Below are 13846 nucleotides of genomic sequence, written 5' to 3' on the forward strand. Positions count from 1 at the left end.
GGCTCACGGTCGACAATGGCACACAATTCGACATCAGACCCTTCAGACAACTCTGTGACGATCTCGGCATCAAATTATGCTTCGCTACAGTTCGACATCCTCAGTCCAATGGGGCCGTCGAACGGACCAACGGCAACATTCTCTCCGGCTTAAACCGCTGACTCATCGGCCTAGCTCAAGGCTTGTGGGTTGAGGAACTCCCCAAGGTTTTATGGTCCCTCCATACCACTGTCACGCGAGCCACAGAGTTCACCCCTTTCCGCCTCCTATATGGCGACAAAGCCATGACCCCCACCGAGGTCAAGGGATGCTCGCTCCGAGTACAACTCCCACAAACTACCGGCGAAAGAGAACCATCCCTCAATCTCAGCGAAGGAACGCAGCTCCATGCCATCCAGAACCTCGATTACTACATCGCGAAAACCAAGGGTGGTATGATCCTAAGCTTGCGCCACGAAACTTCGAACCCGGTAACCTAGTACTTCAACGTGCCCTAGCTCCGGGAAAACGGCACAACAAATGGGAAGGCCCATACCTGGTACTCAGGTCTAACAGACCTAGCTCCTACCACCTGGCCGACACAGAAGAAACCGCCCTACCACACAGTTGGAACGTGGAGACCCTCCGCAATACTATGTGTAGGGGCCCCCAGGCTCTGCCCTCTCCAAAGGTCCAAAAACAAATAAAACCATAAATTACCCACCCAAAAATAACCAGCTTATCTAGAGGTATCACCTCCAAGAAAATCACCTACCCTGCAAAAACAAACTCACACAGAGCCTACAAAAACCCTCCGGCATCTTGAAGGGCCTCCGTGCTGAAGGGGTAAAACCCTCCGGTATCTTGAAGGCACTACCTCCGTGCTGAAGGGGTAAAACCCTTCGGTATCTTGAAGGCACTGCCTCCATGCCAAGAGAACAAAATCTCTCCGGCATCTTGAAGGCAGTGCCTCCGTCCCGAAGAAGTATATCCCTCTGCCATCTTTAAGGTCTGGCTGACCTACGTGGCGAAGAGACAAAGACCCATGCTAGACAGGCATATATCCCTTCGCCATCTTTACGGTCTAGCTAACCTACGTGGCAGAGAGACAAAGACCGTTCTGGCATCTTGAAGGCATTGCCTCTGTGCCGGACAGGCATAAGACCCTCCGTCATCTTTAAGGCCTGGCTGACCTATGTGGCGAAGGGATAACCTTCCTGGCATCTTGAAGGCCTAGCCTCCGTGCCAAAAAGGACTCATACAAAGTATTGATCCTCTGGCACCTTGAAGACTAAAAGTCTCCGTGCCAAAATCATCTCACCCCTACGTTATCTTCCCTGCTCACACCTTATGCTATGTTGTACCCCTCAGATCTCGCACCCTGTAGCCACTAACAAGCCGCAAAATGCAAAGGGGCTGGGATAAGGGGCACAGGCGAAACATCGATATGATAACAAAGCATTGATACGATAAATTATAAAAACAAAGCTAACAGAACGCAATTTTATTCATACACGGCACACAAAGAGTCTGCACTCAGCTAACCACCGTACATCGAATCTATGCCTAGCAAACTTGCTAACCAATTACGCCTCCCCGGAACACTACGGGAGGACGAGGGCGCTCGACCGCTACGCCTCCTAGAAACACCACGTGACCTGGAGGATTGAGCTCGGTGACTGCGCACAGGGGGTCGACGTAAATCCCCTCCATGGAGGGGACCACCGCCTAAAGCAGAGCCCCCTCAGCCTCGGGAAGATGAAGGGCCCGCTGGGAAGGGATACGAGTCGAAGGTTGAGAAATCCAGCTCATCCACCTCCTGCTCTTCCGGTGGGAACTCCGCGGCTTGCACCTCCTCCACCTTCACCTTGGCTAGGATAGGCTCAAGAATTTCCAAGGGCACCCTTCCATCAGGATCCCAAGGGAGGACAAGGCGTTAGAAGAAGCGTGAACCAGCAACCTCCCGGGCTATTCGAGCTCCACACCAGTCATCCTTTAAAACAAAATATACATCCGGGCTAGACACAAGGGGGTCCTCCGGCTCGACCTTGACCAAGACATCGGTGGCCACCTTCGGATCCACGCACCCCATGGAATCACGGGGCATAACAAAGCGACTCCGTCGTCGGACAGACGGAGTGGCCCCAGACGCTCCGAACACACTTCATCCTTCCCTAGAGGCACCATCCTAGATATGAGCGAGGCCCCCTCCGGCTTCGGGCCACCGCACCTATACACACAGATCGGACTCCAGTTAGCCTCAAAGGCACGAATACTCCAGAACAATACAGGCGAACCACAAGAAGGCAAACATGACTCCATTTAGACAAGAAAAAAGCTCAAATACGTAAAGCAGAAGGGGGTAGTCAACATACTAAGACTTTGACCCCCTTCGGAAAGCAAAAAATAGACGGCCCAACAGAGCTACACCTCTGGGACATCCACACATGAAGACTGCTCATGTGGGGCAACGGCGTGAAGCGAGGGGCCTCCAAAGGGCCGTGGCATGCCTGCAGGCTCTGGATAAGGGGCCGAACCTCCCGACAAAGAGCCCGGACGAAGACCTCCCGGGGCACCTGGAGTCACCTGACCTACCATGTAGCACAGCGTCACACCCCGGCCGTGCCTTTCCCACAAGTTATGTCAGAAGTTCTCCAGAGCCGCACGGATCTCCACCGGAGGTGCCTCAGGCTGAAAACCCTCCATCACGGAGTCCGGCACTGGCTACTCCAGTACTTCGAGAGGACCAACCCTTGCTTGGTGCAACAGGGTCAGCTAGAGCACCGCCACCATGCGTGCGCTAGACCACGCGTATGCCTCCGCAGCCCTAACCATGACATTCGAGGAAGACTAAAGCCAGAAGAGCGGCATCACCGACGCCTTCGAGTTGGAAGGGAGTGGCAGACACCTGGCCCCAAGGCCGCTCAGGGCGTCGAAGGTGATCCAGGCAACCTCCAACGCAAGTGCAGCTAACTGCTGGCACTCCGAGTGCAGTGCCCCCTCCGATGCCTGAGCCTCCTCCAGCTCTCGCCGCATCTCGCCCACCGCAGCCCGAAGAGTCTCAACATCATCTTCGGCCGACACCCAGGCCGCATTGGCTGCATCAGCGAACTCCATGGACTCTCAAAGGTCTTCGGCATCCTTACGCGCCTCAGCCTCTGCACGCTCCCGCTTCAAAGCCTCCTCTTGCCGGAGACCCTCCTCACACTCACGGAGTGCCATCTCCTCCTGAAGACGACCCTCCGAAGACTCCACCCACTTTTGGGCCTCCTCCAAGGCTTGAGGAAGGTCGACAACCTCGTCACGAACCACGGCAAAGGCCTAGCACCACCCGTCTCCCAAAGCCCTTGTCAAAATTACATGCTACAAGGCACAACAGAAGAAGGAAAAGGACAAAATAAGCTACTCATAATCTGACACCGGACCCGATAAATCATGACTAAACCACTAACCTACAGGGCCGCCGCTACCAGACGCGCCTCCACTTCCTCCAAAGGGCGCTGGGCCAACGATCGCTCGACCTCTCCACTCCGGAGAAGAGAGGAGGTCACGACAAAGGCCCTTGATGCCTCTGGGGGTAGCACGAAGTCATCCAGAGTCAATACCCCAAGACCGGGGCCCCCCTCGGCCCTCGTGGAGAGAGCCCCAGCGGAGGGCAAAGTGCCCCCAGCATCGGCCGCCCGGACCAAGTCACTAGCCGGCTCAGGGCTCCGCGGAGACGAGGTCGCATCCCCCAAGGTGACCTTTGGGGACACCTCCGAAGAAGTCCCCGACCCCTGCTGGAGCTGCACAGCCTCCGAGGGGGGAGTCAAAGACACATACACCTCAACGATCGCTGTGAAATACCATGAAACACAAGGTCAAGATCTCGGTGCACGACCCAAACATGATATAGCTAATGAAGCAACGACGCCTCACCAAGTCCCCTAAACCCTCTCATAGAAGGGCCCATAATGTCATCGACGTCTGAATCAGCAAACCCAAAATTGTATTCCACGGAGGCCACGCCTCCTCTCCAGCTCTGGCCATGGCTGGCAATGTCTGGAGAGGCCAGGCCCTTCCCCCGATCACCACTGTCAAACTGACCCTCACCTCCAGGTAGGTCGCCTGCGCTCCTAGCCGGCCTTTGACTCTTCCTGCGGAGCAGCAGCACCTCGGACGACTCAGCAGTCGAGCTAGTATGCGAACCTCCAGAGATAGAAGGTCGCCGGTCCTAGAGCGGCTTTGTATGAATCGCGGGAGTAGTGCACACTCATTTCCCGGCAGCCTTAGGCTCCGGCAGATCCCACCACGCCGAAGTCCCCACTTCGAGATAAAAGCAGACGCGGTTGTACCGCTCCCAACTCCATGTCAAAATCACCCGCCGCTCCCGCTCCGCGTGACTAGGTGGTACCAGGATCACCTCGACGATGTTCGTCGCGTGCTCCAGCAGAAGATAGCTCTCTGAAAGAAAAAGGCAGCTCACATCTGCTAATCAAAAACATGACAACAAAGAGGACTCACTAGAGCTAACAGAAGGGCCGAAGTACACCCTGGGCCACTCTTCCACACCTTGCTCGAAGGCGCAGTCCCAGCCCATTTGAAGGGGCTGGATGCGCAGCATGGTGAACTCCTCCACGAGATCACGTATTCTCATCCTTTCAGCCACCCTCCGGAGAAGGGCCAACCGCGAAGCAAACTGGTCGTCTGTGATCCCCGTCTCCGGCTCTGGGACATACGTGATATCTCGGTTTATGGAGCAAAGGGGAGATGTGAGGCCAACATTGTAGTAAAACCACCGCTGCAACTAGCCGGTATACCACCGATCGTTAATAGCCTCCGTCAGGAAAGCATCACGGTACTACGGCCGTATCTGAAAATTAACGCTGCTGAAACTGAGGAGCCTCTTTGTCCCCTCGCCCTTGATCATCTTCGGCTGACAGCTGTCGAAGTGGAGGGCTGTGAAGAAGTTCACCCTCCCTTCGCACCCCTCCGCCCGCAAGGCCCACTCGAAGGTGGCCAGGTGGGTGATGGCATTGGCATGGAGCTGCGGGAGCTCAACACAGTAGTGGTGGAGCACCTCCTCGAGCAACGACACCGACGAAAATCCCAGGCCCACTTTGAAGAAGGCCTCGAACACCACGACTTCGTGGGCTAGAGGCTCCGGGACCTCCTCGTCCAGCGAAGGCCGAACGACGGCTCTAGAGGGAATCTTCCCCTCCCTAATCATCCGGTCAAGCTCCTCATCATCGATAGCAGACACCCCCAGTATGGTGGTCTATTGGGGATGACTCCTAGTGGCGCGGTGGCCCCATCAATAGCGGGTGAACCGGCGCCCACTGAGGGCCCCCCGCACGACATCACGACGTCGGGCCACAATTGGCAACCGGCTCACCTCTCTGGGTACAGGCACCCCAATAGTTACCATGGTAGATATTTATCTTCTATGGAGGGTAAAAAATAGTTATGCAGGATAAGGCTATGTAACTCGGTCAGATCCTGGATATTTTGCACATAGCGGTAACTTGTACGCTAAGCTACACCCAACCCTATAAATAAGGGGTCATGGTCATCTGGGCAAAAGAACACGCTCAACCCAGCACGGAGGAGCATAATCACAAGTCTTCATGTGATACTCCTCTTAGTCCGATCCATATTTTTACTATTAATACATATGTAGTGTTCCTTCATCTTGAACTTTGTCTCCAAGTTTGAGTTTTCTCCTTAGAAGAAACTCTCATCATACTTACTGGGATAAGACGGTCTCTTACTCTAACAATCACCGAGCACCGAAAAACTAATACGGTGCTCGACAACATTCAGAAGAAATGACGAGCGACAGCAAGAATATAAAGATAGTAGCGAGCAACAGGGAATAAAAATAAATGAGAGAGCGCATAGAAAAGGGATGAAAATTCTATGAGGCCCGCGCGCGAAGGACCCCGGCGAGACCCCCATCCGTGCCGTACACGCTCGATCGCACGGCGCGCGTGCGTGCGGGCCTGCGTTCGCGCGGGCACGTGTCACGGCGCGACGGAGGTCTACGTGAAGGACCGAGCCTCACAGAATTTCCTTCCATAGAAAAGCGCCTAACGATGGGGCAGAGCGCAGACAAAGAGGCGAACCACTGCAGATTTTTTTTTCCTTCTTTCTTTTTTTTTCTTTCTTTTTGGTGTTGGCTCTGTTACCTGGTATAGAGCAGCGGCTTTGTTCGCAAAATGTTCAAAGCAAACGGGAAAGAGAGACCGGCGGCTCAGGACGGCTCGGGAGCTCCGAGCGGCGTGGGACCGCACGAAGCGACGACAGCCAAGTGGTCAGGCGGTGCCCAGACCAGCATTCGAGCAGGCAGGCGAATCCGGCGCGAGGCCCAGCGGTTGAGCGCAGTGGAGGCCGTTGGGCTGGTCGGCGGTCGAGCGCAGTCGATCTGAGAATCGACGGGAGCGGCGGCTGGTCCGTGCCCCAAACCTGAGCAGCGGGCCGACCCAGCCGAGTCGGCGGCCGAGGCGAGCCAATCCAGGTGAGTCGGCTGTTGAGCCAAGTCGAGCCGCACGGCGGGAGACCAGAAGGGCCGGAACGAGGCAGTGGTCAGAGAGACTTCACTCGAGAAAAAAGAAACCCTGGGCTAGTATACGTGCATAGGTATAGGTATACGTGACAACGTAAAAAACTCTTTATAGTATGAGGATATTATATATATAATAGTAATTAAGAACAAATGTTTAAGTAATTGCACAAACTATTACTGTGCCCAAATTGAACTTTTCAAGGCCTCTTTAAGCTCGCGAATGGAAAAAAACGTGTTCTCGTACTATAAAATTCTACATGATTTCAGAACATAGAAATAATAGGTCACGGGACATAACACAGATTTTGGACGAAAGAAGAGAAAGGGTGGAGCACAAGAGAGACTGCATTTGACTCAAAAAAAAAGAGGTTTTTAACCAGCGGTAGATTCAGGATTTGGCGATTGGGTATTCAGTATTAAAAAAATGTTCAATCCAAAATACGAGAAGTCTATAGTAGCGTAAATTTTAAAGTATAAATTATTCATAGTAGAGAAGTTTCAACTAATTAAGAGAAATTACAAAATACTTAAAGAAAATTATAATTTAACTTTGTGTTCCTTTATGGCTTGGAAGCGTTTAATGATGTCACTATCCTTAACTTGTAAAAAAATTCACACTCAACTGCTGACTGCCGAACTGGACAGTCACAATATGGAGATCATGAACTCCTGATGCTTGTTGCTGTGGTATGAGAAGGTAGGCTCTTTCCAATAAATAGGCTGAGTGGAGGATGAATAGTAGCATGGGCTTACGATTTGCTGGGTGATCTGATAGATTGAAGCAGCAAACAAGTAAGTTAGCCTAACTAGAGATATATATACATAGTATAGTTGCTATATAATTAATTTTTTTTTGAAAAAAATTAGGTATTCAGCTGAATACCCATGCATCATGGTGGATCCGCCCCTGGTTTTAACCTAGAAGAATTTGTCAAGCAAATGCTTTTGTTCCGGACAACCCTTATTTGGTATACAGCTTGTGAGATATTTTGGTATACAGCTTCAGCTGCAGCTAAAATGCACAGGTGGGAAAAGAGTATTCAAAGCTCTTAAGCTAGTAGGGGAAGATTAATCGTGGCCAGGTATTGGACCGCAGTATTCATTAGCTACATCTAACGTCTAGCTCTGCAATGACCAGTCATTGTTCCAATTCACTCCAAGTAAAATAACTTCGAACTGTTAACGCCAGAATTGTTCAAAACTTGAGGCATTTGTAACAGAAGATGAGCATGAGCTAAGCAAGCAGCATATATATATTATGCATGTAAAGCTGTATGTAATTGTAGATCATGGGAGAGAGGGGAAGAGTGAGAGTGAAATCCAGAACCCATACGTAAATCTGGCACGAGAGTAGGTCGAGTACCTTGGGTTGGGTGATTGGCCACGCGATTCTTCGTTTCCCTCCTTGTCTGTCTCCAGTCTCCACCCAAACCAGAGAAGAGGCGCTTCAAATAGGCAGCGTACTGGTGGCAACCGTAGGAGGGCGCTCTGGTCAACGAATTGGCTTCGCCTCTGCACGCAGAGTTGCAATAAAAGTAGCCGTGTCAACTTGAACAAAGTATAGTGGGCCTATGGTGGTTGCATTATATTTGTACCATCAAACACTACAAACCGATGCCAATCTGGTCAAATTTCATTTCCGTCACACCTTTTCTATCAACCATTCTACAATTTGCAGCATCCAAGAAAAATATGACATACTCCCTTATGGGATCAAATACGTTTGCAGCATGCGACCTCAATCCGTAATCTCTAGGTGCCAAGGTTGTCATGTCGATCCTAGTTTTCACGTTACTCGCATCTGTGGATTCATGTTTCATGTTCAGTGTTCGTGTTTCTACTGTGCTTGCAAGTAGTAGAATTATAACATGGGTTCTAGAAGACTAAAAGTAGTTTTTTTTATGGCCAATCATATCATTTTTAAGTGGCTAACACAACAGCTTGTAAAATTCTTTAGCGAACATATATGTCTTATGAAAACATGCGAAGTAGCACATGTTATCGTCGATCCACTGGTCAAGTCTTGCGGCTTTGTCGCGAGTCGACTACTAGTGATAGGTCGTGGAGTAAGGCTCACGCACAGGACTGTACGTCTCGACCAAACTTTGGAAGCTCCCCTACATATGCAAGTAAAAAATTATCATGAAAATGAGGTGTCTTTTCATTGTAGGAGCAAAGGAATATGGTAGTGTACAAAGCCATTGGTAGTCGCTCTGTGGTGCATGGACCATGGACGTGTAGCGAAAGAAGCCTTACACTAAGGATGTAGTTGTGTGCACCTGCTCAGCGCAAAGGCCGGAACATTATTTCGATATTAGAATACTATAATCGGAAAAAAATCAAGTGATAACAGAAAACATTCAACGGTGGGTCTTCAACATCACGAGGAATATAGGAAAAGGAAGAAACATGAGAGTATTCCCAAACAAAATAGCATTAGCTCGCGAAGTCGCCTTTCTAGCAAAAGAGGATATAGACCCCTTTGTCCTTAAGGGAGAAAGACGACATATGCCAGTACAAAAGAACCTTCGCCTAATAAGTCAGTCTTTTTCCCTTTCTCGAGTTAAGATTTTGTGGGCAAACTCGAGTTAACTGTCTTGAGTGAGATGTTATATTAAAGTTGGACAGCTTTAGCCGATTTGTTTTGAGCTCCTCTCCCCCTTAAGGATATTTCTTAGCTGTCTCTTAGCATCTCTGCGTTGGATTTTTTATGATACGGAAGAGAGAGGGAGGAGAGAAACAGATTGTCTCTCGCGAAATTTTTTTATAAGGAAATGTTCTTATTCCGGCCTCTGCACGAGGCATGCACATAGCCATCCATTATTACAACTTTTCAGCTGTAGGCTGAAAAAGGATCAACAAATGGTAAAACTAAAAAAAAACAAACACAAACATGAACATAATAAAAGGCAATTTCAAGGTCTAAGCCTCCTAGTAAACATCCACTTATGCTTGGCGAAAATCTCCATTATCATAGTCTCCAGGATACGGCACGCCCACTTCATTTGGTGTCTTGCCTCCTCCTTTTGTAGAAAGGACCACTGTCGGATCCAATGCGTTCCCCTGAAGATTACCTGCATGTAAGTGTTTGGCTTTGATTTGTCAAAAATAATTTCATTCCCAGTTAGCCAAATGACCCAACATAAAACACTTGCCCCAACCAAAATTTGGGTATTTCAACTTTTGGTTCATTTTGCATAACCAGTTACCAAAAACATGTGAAATACTTTTTGGAGGTGTAATACCAAAAGCAATCTGCATCGCTCTCCGAATGAACTTGGCAAACTAACAATCGAAAAACAAGTGTTGGATAGTCTCCTTGCTATTACAAAAACAACATTGGACACTACCATGCCAGTTTTGCTTAAGAAGGTTGTCTTTTGTGAGAGTGACCCCTCTAATTAAATACCAAAGGAAAACCTTAATTTTTAAAGGGATTTTTAAAAGCCACAAAAAACGGTATATACCATGGAAACCCTGATTCATGAGCAAGTTGTACATAGATTGTACCATAAATGTTCCAGACGGTTTCGCAGACCATTTAAACACATCCTCTTGATCATTAAGGCACACAAAAGCCAATTTTGAGACCAAAAAATTCTAGTCATCTAAATTACGCCCTACTAGAGCCCTACGAAAGGATATATTAAAGGATTCTGACTTTAACACATCTGCAACAGTTACATTTTTCTTTCTGGCTATTCTGTATAGATGTGGGTAAAGATCTCGGAGACTTGATATTCCAAGCCAAGTATCTTCCCAGAATCTAATTCGAGTACCGTTATTGAGATGAAAAGATCCCAATCTTAAGAATTAATCTTTGACCTTCATAAGGCCCGACCAAAAGTGAGAATCACCAGGTTTCCATGTCACTTCTCCTATCGTTTTATTCTTTAAATATTTTTTCTCAGCAGTTGTTGCCATGTCCCATCTTTATTCATAAGCTTGAAAAGCCATTTACTAAGCAAGCATTTGTTCTGGACATCAATATTCTTTATTCCTAAGCCACCCTGGTCTTTAGGTCTACATAAGATTCCCCACTTCACCAGACGGTACTTTTTCCTGTGCTCAGAGCTTTGCCAAAAGAAACGTGATCTATAGTAATCCAATTTCTTAAGAATTCCACGAGGAATCTAAAAAAAGGACAACATGTACATCACGATGCTACTTAAATTTGAATTAATCAGTACTATACGACCCCCAACAGTCAAAAGTTTGCCTTTCCAGCTACTCAATTTCTTCTAAAATCTATCCTCAATTATTCACCAATCTTATTACTTAACTTCCTGTGATGCATAAGGATGCCAAGATATCTAAAGGGATAGTTCCCCATCTCACACCCAAACACCTATGAGTATAGTTCTCAGACTATTTAGCCTCCGCATAACAGAATAATTCGCTTTTATGGAAATTGATTTTCAAGCTAGAAACCTGCTCAAATGCACAAAGCAGAAGCTTCATATTCTTAGCTTGATCAATAATATGTTCCATAAAAAAATTGTGTCATCTGCATATGTCAGTGTATTAGGAACCAGGGGTCCCTGAGTCCCGAGACCGGGCCGGCCATCCGCCACAAGTCACCATCCCGCGAGGTCCACCCTGCAGGATAAGAAGAAATTAAGTCCTGGGAGAAGGTGCTTGGGGCCGCAGCCTCTAGGTTCCCGAGCACCCCAGTTCCCCGATGATCTGCAGAGTCCAAGTACCGGGAAGGAAGTGCTAGGAAGGGTTCTCACTTACCCCTGAGTACTGCAGTCCCCCGATGATCCAAACAGCCAAGTGTTCGGGAGAGAGTGCTCGGGGCTGCGCGTGGCGGCCCCCGAGGACTCGGTTCTCCGAAGGTCCCACCGAAGTGCTCGGGAGAGAGTGCTCGGGGCTGCACGTGGCAGCCCCCGAGGACTCGGTTCCCCGAAGGTCTCACCAGAGTGCTAGGGAGAGAGTGCTCGGGGCTGCACGTGGCAGCCCCCGAGGACTCGGTTCCCCGAAGGTCTCACCAGAGTGCTCGGGAGAGAGTGCTCGGGGCTGCACGTGGCGGCCCCCGAGGACTCGGTTCCCCGAAGGTCTCGCCAGAGTGCTCAGGAGAGAGTGCTCGGGGCTGCACGTGGCGGCCCCCGAGGACTCGGTTCCCCGAAGGTCTCGCCAGAGTGCTCGGGAGAGAGTGCTCGGGGCTGCACGTGGCGGCCCCCGAGGACTCGGTTCCCCGAAGGTCACACCAGAGTGCTCGAGAGAGAGTGCTCGGGGCTGCACGTGGCAGCCCCCGAGGACTCGGTTCCCCGAAGGTTCGCGCAAGATCGTTCGACGACCCGAAGGGTCCCATCGTCGGGGTGTCAGCCAGTCAAAAGCCCAATGCCGCATTTAATAGGCACGCGCGGCCTGACATCCTGACATCCTGACATTCTCAGCTGCCCACGCCCCAGTGTCAGACCCTGCCATGCACTGGCAGGGGGGCGTGGGTCCATTAAATGCACGGGTCCCGTCCCGTTTTCATCCGGGTGCCTCGGGATAACGTTGCCAGAATCGAAGCGCTCCGCCTGCCACCCTGCCCTGGCAGAAGAACAAGACAGGGTGGGCGCACCAGGCACCTCTGAGGCTGCCCGGTGGGCCCCCTTAATGGCGCCGGAGGGCATCCACAGTGGCGGGTGGTTGGATGCGCGCCGCATTTTTCCACCGCCCTTGTCACTTCGCCAAGACGGAATGATGACGCCTTTCTCCGTGGCGCCTTGGCACTCGCACCCCCTCTTTCCCATTCAGGATATGTCGAGGTCGGCGCGCCTATAAAAGCAAAGGATGGAGAACACGTAAAAGAAGAAAAAAAAAGGAAGAGGACGCAGACGCTCACAGAAAAAAGCCCGACAACGCACACGCTCGAACCAGCTCAAGCCAAGCTAGAACACGAGAGCCTCAAGCTCTCTGTAAACAGCTTACCCCTGTAACCAGATACATCCTTGAAAAATTCCCTTCAAGAAAAGATATAGCACTCACACAGGAGTAGGGTGTTACACCTTGGTGCGGCCCGAACCTGTCTAAAACCCGGTGCACTCATCTTTCTTGCACTAGGACGATCCTCTCCCACCACCGGCCGCTGCATTTATTTCCGCTCCCATCTATTTCCCAGACAAGCTCGTTCAGGATCATCCCCCCGGCCGAATCTTTAAAAAGGGGTCTCTCGGGATCCCTACGACAGGAGTTCATCCTCCGACAGCTGGACCCCCCTTCTCTACGGCCCGCCGCATCCGCCGGAGTATGTCTTCCAGCATATGCTCGAGGTTGACCCGCGAGACAAAGGCGGTCTCGAGCTTCTCCTTGGCGGCCCGCAGCTGTGCCTCAAGTCCCTGGTCCCCGACCGGACCGGAAGAACCACCAACTACTGCAGGGGCGGCAGCCTGCTTCGTCTTGGCCACCATCTCGGATAAAGCACGTTCACGGGCGGCCAGTTCCGCCTCGTGCTTTGCGTTCTGCTCCGCCCTGGTCGCCATGGCCGCCGCTGCCGCATCAGCCTCACCCTCTCGACGACTCAGTTCGCCTTCTCAGCGACTCAGCTCGCCCTCCCGCCGGGCCAACACGTCCTCCTGCTGAGTCACTGAATCCTCCCGAACACCGAGCTCCGACGCTGATATTTTATTGTTCACCTCCTGCAGGGAAACGTCTTCCTCCCAACGGTTGATCTCTTCCCTGATCTTCCGGAGGTCGTCTTCCCAGCGCTGGAGGTCGGCGTGCGTCTTTTCGGCCGCGCCCTCCCGGCGGGTCAGCTCGGCTTGCCGCTCCTCCGCTGCCTGCTCCCGGGCTGCGACTGCTACCTCCCTCTCCTGCGCCTGCCCCATCCTGGCAAGGGCCTCGACAGCTTGCTGCCTCGATGCCTCAGCCAGGCGGGCGGCGTCTTCTCGCTCCCACGCGGCTTCTGCCCGCGCGGTCTTCAAAACTTCTTGTTCCCGCGCGGCTTCCGCGCGAATATCTTCTAGGAGCTTCTGCTCCCACGCGGCCGCCGCGCGGGCCTCCTCCTGGGCGCCCGCCAGCTGCGCCTTCTCCAACGCCAAGCGGGCGCGCTCGGCTTCAAGCTCCCCCTCCTTGGCGTTCACCGCTGCGCCCAGCCGCCCAACCGCTACTTGGACGCCTTCGATGGCGGCTAGGAAAGGGTCGGCGGGCTGGTCGGGCGCCGGTGGGGCCCAGGCTTCTCCGCGGGGTGCCTCCAGGGGGGCCGAGCTCTCTGCAGGGCCCTGCACTGTTATCCGCCCCGGGCTCTGCCTGCCCGGGGTAGGCTCCGCCAGCGCCGAAGACTCGGACAGCGGCCGCATTCCCGCATCGGCCGCCCTGTCCGCCGGCCCCGGC

The 13846-nt window shown here is 51.7% G+C and overlaps 1 protein-coding gene across 2 annotated transcripts in view; it reads right to left on the minus strand.

Annotated features, from left to right (window-relative positions):
* Nucleotides 1-7968, minus strand: part of LOC133901355 (putative wall-associated receptor kinase-like 16) — a 50292-nt gene extending 42324 nt beyond the window's left edge. The window contains exon 1 of one of the 2 annotated variants that reach the window (XM_062342717.1): nucleotides 7887-7968. The gene's annotated coding sequence lies outside the window, so the exon portion shown is untranslated. The remainder of the gene's footprint in view (nucleotides 1-7886) is intronic. The other variant, XM_062342725.1, reaches the window with a different exon arrangement.
* Nucleotides 7969-13846: the final 5878 nt, after the last annotated feature.

The sequence above is a fragment of the Phragmites australis genome, chromosome 2 (assembly GCF_958298935.1).
Source record: "Phragmites australis chromosome 2, lpPhrAust1.1, whole genome shotgun sequence".
Classification (NCBI taxonomy): Eukaryota; Viridiplantae; Streptophyta; class Magnoliopsida; order Poales; family Poaceae; genus Phragmites; species Phragmites australis.